The 23,717-nt window shown below is 44.7% G+C and overlaps 1 long non-coding RNA gene across 1 annotated transcript in view; it reads right to left on the bottom strand.

The window, feature by feature from the left end:
• Nucleotides 1-7,423: 7,423 nt before the first annotated feature.
• Nucleotides 7,424-23,717, bottom strand: part of LOC102070494 (uncharacterized) — a 112,555-nt gene continuing 96,261 nt past the window's right edge. The window contains exon 3 of the long non-coding RNA XR_271659.4: nt 7,424-7,650. This is a non-coding gene — a long non-coding RNA (uncharacterized LOC102070494). The remainder of the gene's footprint in view (nt 7,651-23,717) is intronic.

Raw genomic sequence — 23,717 nt, 5'->3', positions numbered from 1 at the left:
AATTTGAATAATAGCTTTAGAAAATAATCTATTTTATTTAATTAATTGTTGCTGCTGACTGTCACAATATAGATTGAGACATTTTTCAGTTGCAAAATCTACACAGGGTGAATAAACTCACACAAAATTGCTTAAGTTGAAAGAGACCTCTTGAGATCATCTAGCCCAAGCCCCCAGCTCAAGCAAGGCCAGCTACAGCAGGCTGCCTGCCGTGTCCACTTGGGTTTGGAATATCTTGAAGGATGGAGCAACCTGTCCCAGTGTTTAAGTACCCTCACAGTTAAAAAAAAAAAAAGAAACACCAAGAAAAACAAAAAACCCCAAGCATTTACTGCTTTCCCCTTGGTAGTGATAACCTTGTAGAAGGCAAAACGGTTTGTCAAGGGTGATTTCATCTTTATAAATTGATCCATGCTGACAACTCCAAATGAACTTCTTGTCCCTTCATGTGTTAGGAAATACATTCCAGGAAGTTTTTGTCCTTCACCTTCCCAGGCATCAAGGGGAAGATGATTAGACTGGAGTTTCTCAGAGGTTCTTCCTGCCTTTCTTAATACAGAAGCTCTAAAGGATCTTTAGGAGCCTCTCCCAGTTATAATGACCGTTTGACATAGTCAAAGATAATCAATGGCCTTGCAATGACATCAGCCAGGTCCCTCAGCTCTCAGGGGTGCATGTCCAGTGTGGTCAAGTGCTCCCTAGGCAGAGCCTAATTCACTGAGGGTAAGTCCCCCTTGTTCCAGAATTTTCCTATAGCCTCAGGGGTGTGGGGTTCCCAAAAGCTAATTTTACTGGGTAAGTCTGAAGCAAAAATAACTGCTGCCCTTTTAAATTTTCTTTCTTTTCAGAATGGTCCCTTCTTGAGCTTGGAGGAGGTGATCCTTGAATAGGACCCAGCTCTCCTGGACCCCTTGTCTCTCCAAGGCCATGTCCTATGGGATTCTTCCAAGCAGCTCTCCTAGGCTGAAGTCTACTATCCAGAAATCCAGGGCTACTTGTTGTCCTGCTCCCCCTTCTCAGAGTCTGAACTCCACCATCCCAGGGTTCTGCAGCCAAGGCTGAGTTTGACTTATGTTCTAGTCTAGTTCTTCCTTGTCAGTATCAGGTCCAGGAAACCCCCTTTCCCTGTTGGGTTATTGACTATTGTGCCAGAAACGTCATCTGGATGCCCCAGAATTTTCCCAGGTTGCTGTGCCCTGCTGTATAATTCCAACAGCTATCATGTGGGTCGCCCGTAAGGACAAGGACCTGTGAACATAAGGCTTCTTTCATTTGTCTGAAGGCCTCATCTGTTACTTCTTCCTAATAGGAGGTCCATAGCAGATACTCATTACAACAGCACCCATATCAGACTTCAAACTCCTGGCCCATTCCAAGGCAAAAGTTGTCCAGAATCTATTTACAAGTTTCTATAAGTAAGAAAGGATGATGTTCTACTTAAAAAAACCAACACCGCAGAAAGCACCAGCTTGCTACTCCACAACTGAGTGCACTCTTTCCCATTACAATGGTACACTGGACAAGTTCATTGTGCCAGGTCAGCCTTCAGTTTTGGAGTGGCATGCTGGCAACACACATTGTGATTACATACTCAAAGACTGCTTAACTCAAAATCAAGGTTTTTGGCCTATCTGGCCTTTGATGAAAGTGAAATTAACAGTGATGCTGCAGGCCTGAACTAAATCCCACCAAAACGCTTCACTTTAGAAGAGGGAGCAGTTTTGGAGAGGTACAGATGAATTGGAAAGGAGCTCTGGGGGCAGCCTGTGCTGAGCTGTGCAAGCACAAGTGTTGGCAGAGCTGGTGATTTCACAGTGCGTCCAGCATGTCCCAATGCACTGTCACTGCTGTCCATGGCACAGTGCTGGAGGATCCCATACACATAGTGAGCCATGCATCCTCTGAGGCCAACAGGACAACATGCCTGGCCCTCCAGCCCTGAGAACAGCCATGCAGGAGTTACAACCAGGGTCTGCAGAGAGTCCAGACCACCAAGTCAAACCAGAGTGACAAGGCTGTTCTGAGGTCAGGCTAGATAGTCGAGTCCAGGGGTGAGGACCTGGTTCTCAATCAACAGGGCATCTGGCCAGGTGCAAGAGCAGGCTACAGAGGTACTCCCAAGCAAAGGGAGTGGATGCCTCTAAGGACAGGGAACAAATCCATTTTCTCCTGCCTGGAAAGGTCAGGGCAATCCACCCCCAGGAGGAGGCAGGTAATCCAGAGACATCTGGATATAAGACAGCCTTCCTATTTGTTCCTTCCTATTTGAGGCAGCATTTTGCAGAACAAAATCATGGAATCATTTAGGCTGGAAAAGACCTCTGAGATCACCAAATCAAACCATAAACCTAAGACTTCCAAGTTCACCAGAAAAGCCTAAAAATATGCTTGCCTCAAGGGAAAATTGCTATTTTCCTTTTATTTTGACACAGTGAGATACATCTCAGGTCTTGTTTCTCTGCTTCTCAGCCTCTCCTTTACTTCACAAGGCTATTTTCTGTTGCTCTAAAAATAGATCACGCTGCAATTCTCATGACTAACACATAATTCTTGATGCAATCCAGGTCCTACCTCTGCTTGTCTGGAGTTCAATCTTGACTGTCTGGCAATTGCTGAAAATGAAACTCAGGCAGAAACTAAGCCATGCTTGACTGAGCATAGAATTTATTCTTCATCTCCCTGTTACTATTACATATGGCTCAATTATCATCTGCCTCTTTCAGGAATCTTGAAATGCACAATGATAGATATTACTGAGACCTCGCAAGAAACAGGATTTTCCTGTGCCTGAATCCAATGCTCTTCCTTTAGTTTCTTTTTCCACTCCTGTATGAGAGTCCACTATTTTTCACAAATCTGAATTACTTCAAGTCCCAGTTGGCTTATTTTCCTGAATACTGGTGCCTCAGTTAAAGACCCACCATACTGGTGCCTTGGTTAAAGACTCTACAGATAATTTGAATATAATGTTTTCTTTGGCATGTTCTCTGAGACTTCAGTCTGTCCATTTGATCAGCATTTTTAAAGATTTAAATGTTGTTTTACTGCTTCATTATTAGGACATTTGAGAGGTAAGAGTACCACTGCTTTCTCCAGCCAGGAGGAAGTGTGATTTGTGCAGTTCAGCAATTACACGATGACCTTTCAGCAGGTGGAAAAGAAAGGGCAAGTAGAAGGCTGCATCACAGCTACATGCTTTTTATAAGGTCATACATACTATATAAAATCTGTCTACCCATTTACAGATAATGTATAGTATGAAATATCAACACATACATAAAAATTGTATTGATTCTCTCCTTGTCAGCCCTCTTGTTTATGAAAAGATTTCACGAGGACATCTGTATTTTGGAAAGTGCTTTCAGGCACTTCTGGCAAATATGCTGCAAATATGGAAATTGATTGATTTATTGATCTTGTTGTGAGACTGGTACTAATAAAACTCACTGATAAGTTATCAACAGGCATAAAACAATGCCCTCTCTGTCCTTTTCCCAAGAGGCAGAAGCGCTTTCCCTGACTCTTTGCAGTACATAATTTGCAAGTCTTAAGGTCACAGCAGGTAAGTCTCCATCACCCATTGCTGTCTACCCTTGTTTGTCTTGCTGCCTGCTGTCTAACCAGCAGTGATGAAAGCAGGTAATCAGACTGTGGAGGTTCACCAGCAAAAGCATGTCTCATGTGTACTGTGGCTACACAAAAACAAGGTATGATCCCAATGGTTTGGAAGTGGCCCTTCCTGCCAGGCAGTTTTGGCTGCAGTGTCCATGAAATGGTGGAGTTCAGGATCCTTACGGCAGCAAGAATAGTGCACAGCAAGCAGGACTCCATACTTCAGGAGAGCAGATTGCAGCCTCACCAGGGACTCCCTCGGTAAAAATCTTGGGATAAACCCCATGATGGAAGAGGGGTTGGATGAAAAGTAGGTTGATATCCAAGGATCACTTGCTCCAAGCTCAGGAGGAGCCCAAAAGAGAAGAAGTCAGAGAAAACCAGTAGGAGGATAGATGAATGAGGAACTCCTGGACAAATTCACGTGCAAAAAGGAAGCCTACAGAGGGTGGAAGCAAGGAGGGGAAGCTTGGGAGAAATACAGAGAAATTGTCCAAGCAATTAGGTTAGGAAAGCTAAAGCCCTTCTAGAATCAAATCTGGCCAGGGATCTCAAAAGCAACACGAAAAACTTCTCTAGGTACATCTATGATTAAAGAAAGTCTAGGGGAAATGAAAGCCATCTCCAGAAGAAAAAAGGAGACCTAGTTATCTAGGATATGGAGAGGGCTGAGGTAACAACTTTTTTTGCCTCGGCCTTCACCAGCAAGTGCTCCAGCCACACCAGCCAGGTCACGGAAGGCAAAGATGGGGACTGCAAGAACAAAGAGCCACTCATTGGAGGAGAAGATCAGGTTCAAGAACATCTAAGGGACCTTAAGAGGGATGGAGGAAGGAACACAAGTCCATGGAGTCTAATGAGACAAATGTGTAGATCCTGCAGGAACTGGCAAATGAAGTGGCTAAGCTACTATTGATCATAGTTGAGAAGTCGTAACAGTCCAGTGAAGTTCCCACTGATAAGAAAAGAAATGTAATTAGTCCCTTTTAAAAATAGGAAAAAAAGGAAGGCCCAGGGAATTACAGGCCAGTCTCATCTCAGTGCCCAGCAAGCTCACGGAGCAGATCCTCCTGGAAACTCCAGAGGCACATTGAAAATAAGAAAGTCTTTAGTGACAGCCAACACAGCTTTGCTGAGGGCAATTTGTGCCTGGGAAATTTGGTGACTTTGTATTATGGAACTACAGCATTGGTGGATAAGAGAAGAGAAACTGACATCATCCACCTGGACTTGTGAGACATGGATATGATGGATGAACCATTCAGTGGAAAAGGAATTGGCTGGATGATCAGACAGAGTTATGATCAACAGCTTGGTATCCAAGTGGAGACCAGTGACAAGTGATGTTCCTCAGGAGTTGGAATTGTAACCAGCAGTGTTTAATGACTCTACCAGTGACATGGAGAACGGGTTTAATGACAGAGGGCCATGCAGTGTGGTCAACACGTGGGAGGGAAGGGATGCTATCCAGAGAGACCTTGAGAGCTGAAGAGGAGGGCCTGTGTGAGCCTCGTGACATTCAACAAGGCCGAGGACCAGATCCTGCACTTGGGGTCGGGGTAATCCCAAGCACAAATAGAGCCAGGATAGAGAATGGATGGAGAGCCGCCCTGAGGAGGACTTGGGCATGTTGGTTGGTCAGAAGCTCAGCATGACCTGGCAAGGTGGGCTCACAGCCCAGAAAGCCAAACAAGTCCAGGGCTTGCATCAAAAGAGGTGGGACCAGCAGGTTAAGGGACGGGATTCTCCCCCTCTACTGTGCTCTCATGAGACCCCACCCAGCGTGCTGTGTCCAGCTCTGGGGCCACCAACACAAGAACAATGTACAGCTATTGGAATGTGTGCAGAGAAGGGTGATAGAGAGACCCAGAGGTATGGGGCACCTCTCCTGTGCAGACAGGCTGAGAGCTGGGATTGCTCAGCCTGGAGCAGAGAAGGCTTCAGGGAGACCTTAGAGCACTTTCCAGTCCCAGATGGAGCCTACAGGAAACCTGTAGAGGGGCTTACAAAGGCAGGCAGTGATAGCATAAGGGGGAATGGCTTTAAATTGAAAGACAGCAGGTTCAGGTGAGATACTAGGAGGGAACTCTTGACTGTGAAGGTGCCAAGTTGTCCAGAGAAGCTGTGGAAGCCCCATTCCTGGAAGAGTTCAAGGCCAGCTTGGATAGGGCTCTAAGCAACCCCATCTAGTGGAAGATACCTCTGCCAATGGCAGAGGGTTGGAACTAGGTGATCTTTAAAGTCTTTCCCATCTCAAACCATTCTATTATCATAAATCACTGCTGTTTACTCTTTAATTTCCCTGTCTATATGCTCAAGAGTTTCATTTGACTTTCTGCAATGTTACCAGATTGGAGCTTGTATTCACTTACCCCTTATATCCTTTTAAGTGTTACTACTTTCCACAATACTATTAGTCATTCTGTTATGTTTGTCTGCATTTCTTAGTGTTCATTACTTTGCAAATGACTGCAAAAACATTCTTTGTTTCATTGGGGCACACTAAAAAGGTAATTCACACATCTCAGTGTAGCTGAAAAATCCTTAGCATAATTCACCAGTACTAGTCAGGAAAATAATTTTGAACTGGAATATAGAGTTTCTGTAACTGAAATGTTTTGGAAAAACAGCTTGATTCCAACAAAGTTGTAAGAGCACAATATTGTGGAAATGAGAACGACAGGTCTTAGAGGGGGCTTCATCCCTGCTTTCCTGCATGAGAAATGTAAAAAGTTATGAATTTAATTTCAATCCAGACTGTTCCAGCCATAAGGATCTGCAATAAATTTTGAAGTCCTAGACCTCTGTAAAAAAGGATCACTTTTCTCCAGAGCTCCATCACTTGCCCCTCTATCAATCTCTGTGCCATCTGCAGCTTCTCCCCAGCAAACTGGAAGAGCCATTGCTTATATGGAAACTAACATAAGGAATATCTCCAACATCTTTTTAATCTGTTTTGAATGTAATTTAGCAGCTGGTGACAAGGAGCTGAGCCAGCTCAAGAAGCTCAGCCAATGCTGTGGACCATCAGCAAGTGATGACGCTTGTTACCAGAATGAGAAATCCTACACTCTTTGTTTCTGTTTGCCCTTCTGGTTGTGCCTGCTCATTAAGATTCCTGAAAGTGGTGTCAGTTAGTCTTGTATTCCAGTGTAGCTGGTGTGATAATACTTAAAGTTATAAGTCAGTCTATTGTTCAGTCATGCTTAGTGTCAAGTCTACCAGTATCTCAAGATTCAGGAAAGAAAACAGCAGCTAACATTTTATTTTCAAATAAAATCCTTGTCAGAATCATTCTGAATTCTCCTAGCTTGAAGAAAGATGCTAATCAGGCACGTGTTTTGACATATAACTGTATCACCTAGGGGATGGCATAAGGATCAGACCAGGCCATGAATCACTAATCCCTCATCATTGCTTCCAGCTAAAGAGTATTCTGTGGGGCAGAAAAACTGATTTTGTAAGGTATTGTGGAACTCTTTTTCCTCTTCCTTTCTCTATTACCTATTAGCATATTTCCTCCCTTTTACCACTTCATCAACCTGGAGCAGAAAACAATCTGCAAAGCAGTACCAATGGGAAACCCTCCTCTACTCCACTTAGACTAACGTGAGCAGGACTTACTTAGGTGGTGATTGTTCAGTATGTGTTCAGCCCAAAAAAGACCCCATGGAGTGAGTTGTCACTAGCAGTAAGGCTGCCAATTTGCAAAATAATCCTTCTCCAAATGAAAATGAGGCTCAGGATAACCATGGCTAACCACAACTTTGTCAGAGACCTACATATGCTGGTATCACTGCTCGCTCTCAGATGGCAAAGGGTAGCAGAATTTCCAGGGTTATGTATTTCAAGTTTTGGCTTTTGGATCTTCTGGTGGCCTTACAATACACATTTATGTATGAGTGCACAATAGGGCCACCACCATATTCCTGGATCTCATAAATGCTCTAGTTCCCATTTCACCGAGAGAGCATTAGAAAGCGAATCCAAAAATCAGTCAAAGGCATAAGGACCCTAAAATCGTCTTTCCAAGCAGGCCTGAAACAAAAAAAATTAAAGAAACAGTTATCTAAGAATGACAAAAACTACACATTAAAACTTCTAATTCCTTTGGATCTGACAAGAAAAATACTTAACACAGACATATTTCTGCACACACCTTAACCTCCTCTCCTCCACAGAGTCTTTAACAAAGCTCAAGATGCACATAAGTTTTTATTCTGCTTTTAGACTTGAGTTTCACACCTCAGCTCTGCCCACCAGGGAGCACTGATCCAGTGCTCAAGTCCTGGGACCACGAGGAGCAGCCAGGAGTCAAGTCCTGAGCAAATGCCTCTTCAAGATACATGTTGTTTATTCACATAAAACTTTGTGCTGGCTGGAAAACTGCAGCCCTCTGCTCCCCTAAGTACCTCAACCAGTATTTTAAGCAGCGTTGCTACCAGAGCTGGTTTATGGACCATCTTTGTAGAGGAGGGAAGAACCCCAGAAACATGTGCAGAAGGTGGGAACGTGGCAGAAGGGAGACAAATATTTGTAAATAGTTTCATTCATCACCCAGGAGATATGAAACTGGAGCTATGCCAGTTCCCTCTTCATAAGTGTTTTCAAATAACACTTGTCTCACTCCCTGTCACCTCCCAGACCAGAAAGTAAGAGCATTATCTCATCACTCCTTCACATAAGCTGAATCCATGCTCTGCAATAACACTGCCACCTCTCATGTATTCCAAGACTGTGGGGTTTTTTCAATACTTAAACTTTAATCTCTTCCATTTCCCTTGAAAGACCAGCAGGAGGACTTGTCAGCAACCCACTGTGCATGAAAGAAGTGGACTGTTAACACCAAGAACACTTGCTGTGCAGCTACACTTCACATAAGATGTGAGCTTTGAATGCAAAAATGTGGCTCCTACATCAGAGAGCTTCAAACCAGCCACTCAAGTGCATGACTGTGCAAAATTATGTCTGTAGTGCCCAGGTACTGAGGCTTATTTCACAGAGTCAAGGATATTAGGTCCTAAAGGTATTAATAGGCTCAACAGCTCTAACCCAGTAGTTGTGACCCTTGGAAGGGTATAAGAGCTGGGAATGTGAACAGCAGCCAAACTTACTCTCCCTAAGCAACCACTCCGATTGCTGCTGTCAAAACCAAATGCTGGGCTAGATGGCCAGCACAAATATTTCTGCAGGATAAAACAAAAAAATATCTAAGAGTTAACTCAGAAATATCCAAATCTACACCCACTCCCTTTTAAAACCTGTGGCCCAGATCTGCAGTGTTGTGTCTAAAGTGGTATTTGCTAAATCTGAGAAGAAAGAGGAAATCCCTAAATGTATTTCTAGCATTATTGCTCTGAAATTCATGAAGGCAAAATAAAGGACCCTGAAGAGTTATGACACATGCCACACACCTCCCAAGTTTGATTGATTTAAGCCGCAAGAACCTTGCTTCACTTTGACCTCTGAGCCTCATTTGCATTTATTGAGCAATACTGGCAAAGCAGTGCCACACATGAGGTGTCAGCTACTCAACCCCTCAGTGAAAACATCAGAGCAAATATGAAAAACAAAAAAGTCACGCAACCAGTATGGCAGCTGTGTGGCGAGAAAAAACCCGAGTGTGACTTAAAGAACAAGGTATGGGTTAAGGTGGGGGAGAAAAGAAAGGATGAGAGACCTACAACACTTAAGGCTGGAGAAAAAGAGCACTTTACCACAAGTTCTTGCAAGTGAGCTACAGCAGTGGTCATGGCACAAACACAGGGAAAGCATTACTTTAAGAATAATTGTGGATATTTACTCTCCATTGATGTTTTAAAGACATGATTTGCAAAAGCAGAAGTGTCCCTTCCCTTCCACTGCTGAAATCCAGAGAGGGCTTCTGCTGCTGATGTCAGCAGAAACCACACCAGGCCAAAGCACATTATCTTTAAAAATCTGTCTGAAATATAGTCAACACAATCAAATAGTACAATTCCCACAGACTCACTTATATTTACTAGGGAGTCAAACTAAATTTGCTATATGATCCATGAAATCATAAAAAGCAAAAAGCTATATAAGAAGCGAATAAGCCTGAGCTCCAAATCCAATACACAATTTTACACCATTATTTTTAAATATAATGGGATTGCCATAAATATGTGGTCTTCTGTCTTCAAGAGCAGTCACACTTTCATAAGGCTAGCATGGGAGCAACAATTAAGAAAACATGAGTGCTGCCGTATCATATGGTTCCAGAATCCACAATTTCTGCTGAGAATCTATTCTTTCCCCTTTCTTCCCTGTAATAGAAGAAAAAGGTTGGAGATTAGTTCATGTGTTTTGAGAAGAGAGTAGCCTGAGAAGACCTTATGAGAGAAACTTAATTCAGAGGCACATCTGCATTCAAGAAACACCTCCCAGTCAAAACCTGCTGCCCAGTAAGGAACTGCCCAGGAGGAGAGGGCAGTGTTTGACTCACTGTAGGATGAGTACTTTCACAGATACTCTCACAAACCCAAAAGATGTGTAAGATTACAGACCCTGCATTTGCAGTATTTTCCATTGTCTTTTTTTCTTTTTATACAGACTATAGTCTGTATAAAAAGAAACAGTTTTATACTACTTTTAGAAAAGGCAAAGTGACAGTGACAAAAGGAGATGAGGTCTATAGGAGGAGGAGGGCTGGGGGTTTCCCTCACCACCATGCCCTGCCAGCCATGCCCCTGGCAAAATATGTGGTGAGCTATCCTGGCAGCTCTGCGGGGAGCCTGGCCATGATGGCCACATGGACCACAGGGCTGGCTACAGCAGGGTGAAGAAAATGCTGTGCCAAAAGGAACCTCAAGGTCTTGACAGCCAAGCGACCACCAATCCCAACAGTGCTGCCTGTACAAAGATCCCAGACATTTTGCAAGGACACCAACTGCTCTCCTAAGCTTATCAGCCCAGAAGCAGAGAGGTGGTTTCATGATCCCTCTCTTGCCTGGCTGGGCAGGGTTGATGTCACATCCTGGATGAGAGACCCAAAGCCTCCCTTTGAAGCTTCCTGCTGCAGCTACAACCCTGTCAATGTGGAAGTTTTTAAGCACCTTCTTCAGCCTCTGAATACCTATTTTATTTTCCCTTTGAGATGAAAGAACAGGCTTGAAGAGCAAGTCTGGGAGAGAAGGAGTATGGGTAACACAGCAGTGACTTCAGCAGTCTTCAAGCTCAAGATTGCCTGCTTGATGCAAAGCCTCAGCAAATGAGTGAAAACGTAAGTTACACTCAGACAGAATGGGTACAAAATGCTGCCAACATCTATGCACTTCTTTTTATTTCCCTTTTATTAAAGTATTTACATTTTCAGCTTAAGAACACAAATATTTTAGCAGATGTGCCATTTGTGAGGCACATCCCCAAGTAATCAACTTTCAATCTATAAATACAGCATCTCTCACCCACCACGCCTGTGATCACGAGCTAAAGAGAGCCTGCAGAGTGGGAAGATGGTCATTTGAATTTGTGAAACTCTCGTAGGATGCCTAACTCTAGCACTAATTTTGTCTCGTAACTTTTCCCCACAGTAATGTATATTTCTGTCAGATTCTTCCTTTAATCCATCCACAGGCTCTTCATTGCCCCAGAAGGGTCTGTGGTCAGTCCAGGACTCCCACGGAGGAGCTTTTAATGCTGCATGATGACTGGGACCTACATAAGAGATCAGAGGTCACCACATTGCTTATCACACCACCACCCCTCCCATGCCTTCTCACGGTTCCTTTGACAGACATCACACATTCCAATGGGGCAGGCATGTGTCACGGAGTAGTTCGTGGCCTGGCCACACAAAAGACAACAACGAAAGGAAGGAATACAATTTTGATTAAGAAATAAAGGGGTTTTTTAGTTCTGATATTTCTCAGTGTTGTTTGGGGTCGTTTCATTTTTAACACTGACATATCCCAGGTACAATCCCCAGCATAAATGCAGAATGGTTTGGGATGAAAAGGACCCTAAAGACAGTCTAGTTACAAGGCGACTACACTTAGAAAGGTGTGCAAGTCTAGGGACACCTTCCACTGGACCAGGTTGTTCAAATCCCCATCCAGCCTAGCCTTGAATACTTCCACGGAGGAGGTATCCACAGCTCCTCTGGGCAATCTGTGCCACTGCCTCACCACCCTGACAGTCAAGAGTTTTTTCCCAATACCTGATCTAAACCCACTGCCTTTCAGTTTAAAGCCATTCTCCCTCGTCCTATTCCTACCTACCCTTGTAAAATGTCCCTCTACAGCTTTCTTTAGCTACTAGAAGGTTCTACATGGTCTCTTTGGGTAGATTTTGACAGGTTTTACAGCAACTAAGAGCTGTGGAGCAGCTGGATGCACAGCAGACATTTTTCTTCTTTTTGTTTTGTTCTTGAGCAGGTTTGACCTGGCAATCAGCTCTAGTAAAGCATTAGGACTATAACAGACTGAATGGTTTATGCCCCATCCCACTCATGGCTTTTCACACAGCTCAGTTTCCTTTTCACTGGAGTTCACTTGTGGGGACTGCACATTCTCTACTAGAGAAGTGGGCGGTTTCACCCCTTCTTCCTCTGCATAACTCTGTTTAGCCATGTTTTGCATGAGCGTGGTTTAATTTACATCGGATATGAAAATTCATAAGGTTCCTCTATGACCAGTGAAAAATAGTAAACCCCTGCTCCAAATATCTTACATGGCAGAGAAAAAAAATTAGTTGTGAAAGAACTGGAGGGCAATAGGCTATGGCAATGACACAGTACAAGCATTTAGCCACATGCCCAAAATTAAACAAAATCTGTTGTGGAGTTTGTACATGCTACCTATGAATAATGCTAACTGGAAGTATGTTGGAAAAGAAAGCACAAGAAAATCACAACTTCCAAGAAAGAGATGTGCCATCGCCAAACACAATTATCCAGCCAGCCAGCGTCAGGGTCCAGGAAATTCTGTCAATCCTAAGTGTACATCTACTCCAAACCTCCCATCCATTACTTCTCTCCAGAAACTTAGCTTCGTGCCTGATTGAGGCTTAGAAAGAAAGCTTTTTGAAAGAATATATCCAAAATTCTTCCACATGAAAGACAAAAAAATGCACCATAAATGACAAAATCCTCTTCCTCTTAGAAGAGAGGGACAGGTTGCATCTTCCTCTGGCTCACTGTTGAGCACTGACTAGAGAACTGGAAGCAAGAGGAGGCTGTCAGCCACCTACTCACTGGTAATTCTTTCCATTTGTGCAGTTCTCAGGGGCGGGATTTAGCAGCCCCAAGGCTATGAACAGAGCTTGTCCGTGACATCCTTCAGCAAGTCATTACATGGACACAGACCAGCAGACAGGACAGTCCCAGCCCACCCCTGCAGAGGAGACTTGACAGCCTAAATAAAGAACTTATTATAAAGCTTTTCCCTTCTCACATTCCTGACGGCATTAAAAGGACCAAGACAGAACATGATGCAGAGAAGCAAGCGATTTCATACTAAAATCAGATTATTTAATATTTCAAGTAGAAACACATAAAAGGATCCTCCCTGGCAAAACTGGTTAATCAAGCCAGTCTTGCTTAGAAAATTCTTTAAAAGCTCATTTCTGTGCTTTGTCTCATTGGCCTCTTTGCCTGCCAGAAGCAAAGTCTAGCTTCCCAGTTTGGCCACTGTTTTATACTTGATGTCATTTTTCAAGTGTTCTGCAGCATGCTACAGTATTTGGACTATTCAGGCTGGGCTCAGTGTTTACCAGCACCACCACAGCGTGCAGAGAACATTGTCTCAAAACATCAGGCATCCCGTCAGCACCACAGCACAAAGTCCAAATGTCCCATCCCGCAGTACCTGCTGAGCTCTCTAATTGCTACTGACAGGACATCAAGTCTCAAAACAAGGAGCTGACCTGTGACTTCGTCCATGCACCCCCACAAGAGGACAGGCAGCTCAGCCTCCCTGGGTGGCCCACAAGCAAAGCCCCTGGGCTACAGGTGCTTCTGATTTGAAGGACCCTGGGCAAGGGCTCCACACGTCTGTCCAGGACACAGCAGCACTGCAGGAACCTGACCCAAAGCTGGGCTGAGCAACACCCAAGAGCTGCCCCTTCAGAGGAAAAGATGCAGTGGGCAAACAGTTAACAAAGGCTCTCTGATATTCTTTGTGTAACCAAATTAACACCAGCATAGGCTTATAAGGTCTTCAATGAAGCTAAATGGTGAGAAAAATAACTTCAGCACACCACCCTTTTTTCTGAGAGACAGAAAGCAAGCACTGATCTGCTTTGTACATACCAGCCAAGAAAGAAGGTAGGACACATGGAGTACCACAAAGGGCATCCAATGAGGTCACTCTTTACTTCTCCCCAAGGTGGTGACACATCTCAGAAGTCTCCAACCATGCAACACAGAGCTAAATCAGGGATTAATTGTACTGAGATAAGTAGCTGCAGTATCAAGGCTAAGACAGAGGGCAGGATTTGAATGAGAATCATAGAATTATTTAAGTTGGAAAAGACCTTTAAGATCATCAGGTCCAACCATTTACCCAGCACTACCAAGCTACCACTAAACTGTGTTCCCAAGTGCCAGATCTACACATCTTTTAAAAACCTCCAGGGATGGTAACTCAACTTTCCATGATGAAACTTTTCCCAATATCCAATCTAAATGCCCCCTGGAACAGCTTGACACTGTTTCCTCTTGTCCTATTGCTCAATACCTGGGAGAAGAAACCAGCCCTCACCTGGCTGCAAGCTCCTTTCAGGCAGTTGTAGAGAGGGATAAGGCCCTCCCAAACTTTCTTTTCTCCAGGCTAAACACCCCCAGCACCCTCAGCTTCTCCTCACAAAACTCGTGTTCTAGATCCTTCCCCAGCTCCATTGCCCTTCTCTGGTCTCTCTTCAGTCCCTCGATGTGTTTCCTCTAGTGAGGGACCCAAAACTGAGCACAATACTCAAGGTACAGCCTCACCAGAGCCTACTTACTCCTTGAAAAGACAATATTTAGCATCCACTAATGCAGTATTATGTCTTCAGTACTACAGTGATAGTGAGTACTACAATTATAATATAGCACGACTAAATATTTTGAAAAACATTTAAGTCTTTCACTTAGATGCCTTTTTGAAATATTGCCAGTTTACCCACAGTATTCATCTGTCATTTTGGAAGACAATATTTCCTAATATTTCCTAATATTTCCTTTGAAACCCACAGGTTGGCAGCAGCCTTGTTACTTTTTTCTTCTTATGCAAAGTCATCCTCTATGCTAAAGCAAAGCATTTTCAGGTGCAGGCAAAAGTGCAGGCACCAGCTAACACATCAGTCATCAGCAATGCAAAGCTCATCAACACAACTCTCACCTGAACATTTTGGGGAGTTTTTTTCTAGTATTGAATTGACACATCCCAGCACAAAGACAACCAGGAACTTTGCTCCTCAGCTGTTAAGGAGTTTTTCTCTCATAGTTGACCTGGAAAGGGTAAGAGGCGCAGGCAGGAGGCCTGACCTGGGTGCTGTAAGCAATGAGAAGGAAGACAGCAGGGCTCAGTGTACAGTGACAAGTCAAAGTCAAGCCACAAGACACCCACATCACTTGGCATGCCAGGTGCCTGGACAGAAAATAACCATGGGTCCATCTGGGATTCAGGAGACAGCTGCCACAAATCTGCCATGTGACATCAGGGCACTTGGCTCATCCCATCATCTCTGCAGCACAGGGATGTAAGTTTGGTCATCTTTGCCTGAAGAGCAGGGACAGGGACCATCTCTGACCACATCTGTGAGCAGCAGCAAGCCAAATAGCTAACAGGGGCTTGACGTGCATGACATGCACCCCTCAGAGCAGCTGTATCCCAAAGCAACACGTCAGAATAAGGAGCCTTTTGGTATTAACCAAAGCCCAGTCATTTTCATGTGGTTATCACTTTGAAAGCCACACAGGGAGCAAATTAAACAAACTAATCCAGCCGGCATCAAGCACTGCCAACACATATCAAGGAAGATGACGGCAGGCTTTGCCCTTGGCTTTGCTTCTGCAAGACAGGCAATGAGCTTTTTGTTTGTCCTCCTGAGATAACAGGTATCAAATGTCAGGCAGGTGTCAAGTCTAGAGGGAAAAAAGAAATCCATCCCTCCAAGGTCAGGTAATCTCTTGCTCTTTGTGCCCGCAGGGAAAAGGCAGTCTTGCTCTCCCTGCGTTCATTCAGCACAGGCTGAAGTAACAGCGACTGCAGCATTGCATAGCTGGAATATGGACCTATTTTATGTTTGCAGCAACAGTGTTGGTATAATCAACTGACATGTACCTCACTTTTCTTCATTGTGATTCATGCTCTGTGCTAATTAAACAGCACATGACAAATGCATCATTATTAGCAGCAGCTGGAGAGCCAGTAAATCTTGCAGCACTTGAACAGGAGTTGCGCCATGTGACAGCATCCTCCAGGTGTTAAGACAGGGCTGATGAAGGATGCTGGATCCAGGCAAGGCATAAATATCTCTTGCGAGGTACCCTTAAAGTTGTCTCAGCCCTCAGCAGTGAAAGATAACCATGTGCTACATCACTGACAGCCATAGAAACACCAACCCTTACCTGGCTGCTTCCCAGGTGCCACACCTTTGGACAAGGGGAGTCTAGCTGAGGCTCTTTCCCAACCAGCAGTCATGGACACCCTCTTTGCCTGCTGCGTATTTTACTTTGCACCAGGATCCTGCTCCAGACCTAACACCCCAAGCTACCAACACAACCTTTATTTCTAGCCTCAGCCTGACACCCTCCCATCCTCAGTTTTCCCCTCTGGCTCTAAGGCACCACAGTGCAATGAAGCAGCCTGTGCCAATGTACATCATGGGAGGATAAAAGCAGATCTTCAGCATCCTAGAAAAAGGCAAAAGAAGTCAGAGTGATACCAAATACACTATTTTAGTTTAAAGGGCAGCCAAGAGTTAAAACTTCTGTGCATATGCTGTAAAGCTATTTTTTCCAGGGGGCAATTGTTCAACAGACTTTTAGAATCCTGTATAGTTACTGCTTTTCTCTACACAACATCTTTTTGTCTGTCTAAAAAAAATACTATTGTCAGACTACATCATTCCTTTCTCTTTACTGTGATTTGTGATGATTTGGTGGAAGGATTCTTTAAGAATAAGTAGCAGCTGATGCACTTTTACAGTGAAAGCCTGCATTTTTCATCATTGTTGTCATGGGTTTATTTATACAGAGTAATTCATGTAGAAAACCTGCCCCCAGCACTGGGCAATCCAGGGCACAGCCATGCTGAAAGTCACAGCCCATAACTGCAAAATAAGGCTGTACACAAAAAAACCAAAAAAACAAACAAAACCCACAGAACCAAACTGAAGAAAAAAGAATAAAAACTAAAGACCTTTAGGGATTTTACATGCTCAAAGGCTCCTGGGAAGACGGGATGCTCCTGAAGCTCAGGTGCTTGCACAGAATGTGATGGTGGTGACTCAGCGTGTCTCTGGCAAGCAGGTTAAAGCTTGGAAAAGCAGAAAGATTTTGACTCCTTGTTCAACGAGAAGGTAAAGATTTAGGTCTTATTGCTGACAAATACATAGTATATAGGCACTCCTTTACGTTTGGAGAGCTATTTCAAGTGTGAGAGGAACAAGCTCTTCATTTCAGTCTATCTTAAACCTCTGCTCATTCATGTGAACGTTTTGGCAGTCAGACCATTTGCAGGCACTTCTTTCTAATGTTATTTCCTTTGTGTAAATACCTATACTTGTGGGGCACTTCCAGGTTTATTTTTTTTCTTGATCTTCAAATGCCAGCTAGGTTTAATAGCACAGATGCAGACAGCAAACCCAACAAGTACTCCTGGCACCTTAATCCAAAGAATGTGACTGAGTTGTCACTGTCTGCTCCTGCCTGTGGTGATTGACCTCAGCATTGTCTCCTTCACCAGGCTACATCCCAGTCCTGGAGGGAGCCAGCAGAGACCCACAGAAAGGGAGAAGCAGCCATAGGGATCAGCAGGATACACTGCTGCTTCACTCCCTGCCCTGCTGCAACGCGTCCCCAAGAGCTCTCCATGTCCCCCTGCCATGACAGTGCTGAGAGCAGCCACCATGTCACCTGGCTGCCTGCCCCACCCAGCTGCAGAGCCAGGCTACCTGTGCCCAGGCTGGTGCATCAGGGCTATGCAGGGTGGGACAGGGCCTGGCCCTTGTGCCTCATGTCTCAGCAGCATCTTTAGCCAACTCTTGTCCTTAGAGGCGTTAGCTTTTCCCTAATGTCCTTCTTTCACTAAATCACCAATTTCAGGTTTAACCAATCCACCTGACCTGCATTTCCTGTGGCTGGGCAAGGTCTGCCAGCTCCAGCTCCCTGTATCTGTTCTGAGGCTGAGCTTTGGTCAGTCAGGGTGCACATCATCACCCTTGGCCTGACCTCCTCCCATCCCCACCTGTTCCCTGACTGCTCACATCTTAACCTTGCCTAACCCCCTGCCCTTGCCCTCTACATACCCAAATTCTCACATCCCAAGGTTCCCCATGGACAGCCACACCTATGGGGTCACACTGTGGCCATGGGGATGCTGGGTCTCCTGCACCATCAGACACACTGACTGAGTCACTGTGCCTCCAAGCAAGCAGCTGGAACATCCTATGCAAGTATCCCGGCCCTGTCTAGCTGTAAAATCAGCTCTCCATCATGAGTCATCTGACTATCTAGTACCAGGGAACAAGCTGGACTAGAGGTGACACCACCCCCAAGGACACAGAGATCAGTGTTTTGAGACACTGCATCTGCACCAAGCTGGTGGGGAGCATCTGAAGCCTGTCACTGTTTTCACAGAAAACAAGCTATAATGCTGCTGGTGAACTCGCAGCATCTTTCCACCCTGCATCCAGCCAGAATGATGAGCATAAAGTCCTGTGATTCATCCTGAAATTCATCTCCAGGGCAGCAGAGACAACTCTGAGGACAGAGGCAGAGGAGGGCAAGCACAGATGTGGCAGTGGTGGCCAGGACCCTTTGTCAGGGGCTGAGCATGTGCCACAGCAGCAAGCTCCAGGGAGCAGCTTCGGAGCCAGCTGGTCATGCTGGCTGTGACCACCTAGGGCACACAGGCAGCAGTGTGATGCTGCAGGACCTGCTTTGGGGCAAGGAGGCCATGTCAGCATGCAGAACACTTACTACCTTTGACAGACCTTCGAGCAGGAAGTCAGTCAGTGTGCTACAGGCAACACAGGATCAATTAATCCAGCCCAAATAACATTTTGGTTACCATTATCCCATGACTCAGCACTTTTTTGTTTAGTGCCATTACAAAAGAGCCAGTGCAGACAGATGCAAGCCTCTCCAAAGGGACGTTGGAAAAGTATGTCAAGGAGCTGGTATCACTGGCACAGCACAAGAGCTCTGTGACAGCTGGAAGAGGAACAACTACAAGTGTGATGCGTAGCCAAGCAGTGTAAACTCATGATGTGTGTGAGAGAAATCTCTCTGCAACTGTCAGCATGAAGTGCATCGGAGCTCAGACACAGAGATGAATCTCACATCTGCTGAAGTACCTGGTTAAGGCTCCCGAGGACCAGGACATGCTCCTTACTCTGTAGGTAAGCACCAGGGTCCTCCCACAACTTGTTTGCTCTCTGACATCACGAGAAACCAAACTCCCTTGCTTGGAAAACAGAATGAGCTTTAGCAAGCTGTTAAGGGAGCTGACTGATGAACAACAGCTTATGGGGCCAGGCAGCATTTTACATCCCTGAAACAGCATGTCTCATGTCACACAAGGGAAAGTGCATGTCTCTGGGTCTCACACCCAGGGTCAGAGCCGGTCCACAGTGTGTGGGTGGCATCCCCTGAGATCAGCCACATTAGGTCACCCCAAGAAAAAGGGGACTTGGGTCATCCCTGTCCCCACAAAGTACAGAAGGTAACAAATGTCCTTACCATTAGACTGTGCTGGCTCAGGTAGCAGCCACTCCAAGTTTGGGCCAGGAGCAATGGACTACAGTGGGCAAGGGCCAGGTTATCCCAGCAAGCCTGCCCTCACCTTCGTGTTTCTGCAGGTCAGGCATCCTGCCAGCCCAGGCTTCTTTCTAACCTGTCAGTGTCAGCTTTTTCAAAATCAAATCAGTAGCTGCCCCAGGTTGCTACAGACATAATTAAAAGGAACTGATTGGCTTTTTAATATCCATTGCTGTTGAATCGGTAATGGGGTTTCTGAAAAGATGCCTTGGTCTTAAGCTTCAAAAGGTGAGCCCATCAGAGATCACGATGGCTCTGACCAATACTCAGACTCCCATTAAAACTAAAATTAATGCAGTTCAGCATTAGGCTGCAGCTCAACTGAGCCAGCAAACAGGAATGTTCTGGGCTCTCATAGGGTGTGAAGAAATGTTCTGGGTTCTAGTAGGGCGTGGAGAAAGGGAAGCTGAGTAACTCCTACTTTCCTTCTATACATAGCAAATAGGCCAAATTCTGACCCCTTCTACATTGCTGTAAAGCCAACTGCATTGTTGCTAGTGGAAAGTGTCCAAGGGAAATCTGCAGATATACTACGTCCAAAAAGGCCTGGAGGAGGGAAATACCAGCTAAGCATGTCTCAAAAAGCATTTTCAGATGGTCCTGGCTGTACTACATGTCAGCATGATAGCCATTAGGTTCACCCCAGATAAGCAAATCCAGCCCTAGTGACAGATAGGGCCATGGGAGGCTGCAGCTACGAGGCCCTCCAGATCCTAGGTCCCAGAGCAGTGGCTGCTGGCATTGTGGTTCTTGGCCTCAAAGGGATTTCCCACAATACAAACCTCTGCCCTCTCCTCCAAGACACCATCCAACTTCAGAATAAACCACCACAAGACACAGCAGGGCTCTGTGATTCACCAGCAGTGCCTCGTGAATTAAATCATGAGGACTGTACCTCCACTCCCTCTAAGGACCAGCAATATTCAGCAGAGCATATTAATAGCTGCACACTGAGGCAAGATAGGCTTCTTAAAACCAGCTACAATGAGGATCTATTAAATCAATCACAATCAAAACCTAGTCTGCCTTCAAGTGACTTCCAATCAGTATGCAGTAACATTATTAAAGGACTCAGACAGGCAAATTAAAAAAGCTACACTGAGGAGGAATAGCTTCCCAGAGTGCTAATCTTCACCATCCTCAGAAATAAAAGCCTCCAGAAGTTCATATTTCTGATTTTTAAAAAGCCCAGAAAATACTACATGTAATGAAAAGTCTTGCTAACATTATGCCACTGTTGAGTTTTCCCCTTTTGGATACCTTTTTGTTTCCTACCCAGCTGCCACCAAACCAAATGGGTAAAAATCACAAAACATATCCTTCTTCATATCTGAATACCCATGCTTCACCTGAAGCCTTGATAAAGAAAAAGACATGACAACTGGAAAAAATTAATTGCAGCTTTGTTGAACAGTTTGTATTCTTAGCAGGGGAACAAAGAGAGGAAGCCTACTTGATCATTCAAAGAGTCAGAAGCCAGTCTGAAGCAGTCACGAGCTCAGATCAAGAGGTCAGATTAGAAAGTGGAATTTTGCAAGTCAGTTTCAAAAATTTAAGAGCAAAGAGGGCAAGATCCATTTATCTGTTTGTTAATCCGAGGAGTAACTACCTCAGTAACTCCTGAAACTCATATATATTAAAAATGAACCAAAGGCAAAAGCAGTAGTTTCCCATGCCTGGGAGGAGAACTTTTTATGTTTTCAAAATATAGATTTTATTACTGTATTAATGAAATAACCTATAAATTAATAATAATTGTATTTCAATATAATATGCCTATCTGATTTTTGTATATATATATACACACACATATATATGTATACACAAATAAACTACAATTAGCTGCTCATCAACATCAACACTTGTACAGTCTGAGCACTTAACTAAGAGCCTGGAAAAGTCATGTTCTCACATCACCTCAGATACTTCAGATATCAGGGGCAGGAGGCAGAAGATTCATCCCCAAAAAACATCAGGAAGAAACATCCATCATCCTCCATGCCGGAGGTCAGGTGAAGCCCTAGCATCAGTCAAGAATGTCACAGCTTCTCATTTTCCTCTGACAAACACTTACTTGTACAAATCATCTCCAAACCAAGACTGTTACAGTCATACAAAACAAGATATTTTTCAGTTTGGTGAAGGATCCAGAAAACAAAACCAACAAAACAAACCCAACAACAACTGTAGGGAAGGCCCCAATTTCCATGACTCCTGACCTCAAATATCATTGCTGTCACCAAACTCCCCAACACTAACACTCATGTTCAAGTTCCGTATTTACTTTCATTTATTTCCATATCCATGAGACAATCCTCTTCTGTCCTTTTGTTTTTTTCCTTTTCATAAAATTTGTAATTGCATGATCCTCAAACACAAGCAAAAACACTGCTCTACGTTCAGTTGTAAGTATACAACTCAAGGTCACAGAGGTTCTGCTACCTATACAGAAGTAAAAAATAATTTGTGAAGTCAAAGCATCTGTCAAAGCATTTACATTCATGTAAAACAAACCAGTGCAAGCCAGAATCATTTTGGAGATAACAGGATCCCTACATAAAAGGTAGATTTGGTTTCTACTCCCAAGCTCTGACAGTCTCCCACTTCAGCCTTTTCTTTCAAAACCTTTATTACTCCTCGTCTCTGAAGGGAATAATTTTCTTCCTGCCCAGCCTCACACAGCAGTGGTTTGTCACTCCCAGGTGCTCTTAGTGGGTGCCTGCAGTGCTGTAGAGCTGCACTGCTAGAAGGGGATGTGAAAGGCCAAAAAAGTTTGTTCAAGAAGCCCTCATTGCAGAGGCTTGACAAGATCTGGGAAGATGATAATGGGTGGGAGGAGAGGGGCCATATTTCTGCAGCCAGTGAAATAGTCTGGAGCAGAAGGGACAAGTGCATATGATGACTCCCTGCTGGGGTATCATACTTTTGCAATACAGATGCCCCTTTCCAATTCACTGCCATTCACCCAGCTTACTAAGACAGACCAAAGCGCTGATATTTCCAGGGAGTGGCATTAGCTGACAAGGATTTATCCTCTGTTTGGCACCTGCCTCTGGAAAGCACTTAGGATAGCCAACACACACAGTCTTGTCACACACAACTCTGCAGCTCCTAACTATCCCAGTGTCCTTCTCAGCACCATGTTCTCTTGCTAGTATTTGGAGAAAAGCAGGAGGGTGCAAAGCAGCTGAGGCTGGGGCAGAGCACAGACAACTGTATTCAGGACACATGAGCAGAAGAAGCTGTGAACAGACTGGGTTAAACTTGCAGCAGTGGCCTTGAGAACAAAGCAGCTGTGGTTAGGCAATGTGCGTCACAAGCAGAGCCCAGAGCCGGGCGTATCCCTTCTCATCTCCTGCCTGCTGCATGCTCCCTCTGCTCAAAGCACCCAGCACTTCCTACAGATCAGCTCCCTTGCAGGGGACTGATACAACATCAGCTTTGGAGGAGAACCCAACCTCCAAGACTGCAGTGTAGAGCCACAACTTGAAGAGAACTTACAAATGCCACAGAGTCCAAAGGGTCCAGTTTTCTCCTGGTGAGCAGAGTGCAGTGAGAGATCAGGGCTTGGTGTAGGCTTCTGCTCTCTTTAGCTTGTCCCTGCTGCACTTCAGTGGCCCAGACACGCACAGACCAAACCTCTTCCCAACCCACTCCAAAAAGAAATTAAGAATGACCAGCTAAAAGATGTATTCACTCCAACAGTATAGGAGGCCAGTGAAAGAATGTAATTCAGATGCTCATGGCATGGCAGTGGCTCAGGTCCTTCTCCAGGAGTTTGAGCAATGAGATATAGGTCACCCAAGCTTTGCTCCTGCTGGCATCCTGTGCACTGGGATGGGATTGCCACAAAGCCATACCAAGCTCCAAAAGCAAAGACCATCCCTTTTCTTTCTTTCTTTGGTCCCTAGAATTCTCCAAGGCATCTTGCCTGACTGCACACACTGTTGTGAGAGAATAATTGGGAAAAACAGCCCCACAGCAGAGATGCTGTACTTGGGCCACCACTACCCTGTAAGAAGGGGGCAAGAGAAGAGGGGAGGTGTACCAGCAGGGGCAATGCACCTGGGCATCCATTTCTTCAAGCTGCTATTGAGACCAGGAAGAGGACAGCAAGTCC

The sequence above is a fragment of the Zonotrichia albicollis genome, chromosome 3, assembly GCF_047830755.1.
Source record: "Zonotrichia albicollis isolate bZonAlb1 chromosome 3, bZonAlb1.hap1, whole genome shotgun sequence".
NCBI classification, from domain to species: Eukaryota; Metazoa; Chordata; class Aves; order Passeriformes; family Passerellidae; genus Zonotrichia; species Zonotrichia albicollis.
Note: the sequence above shows the minus strand (reverse complement) of the source record. Positions and strands in the feature narration are given on the sequence as shown.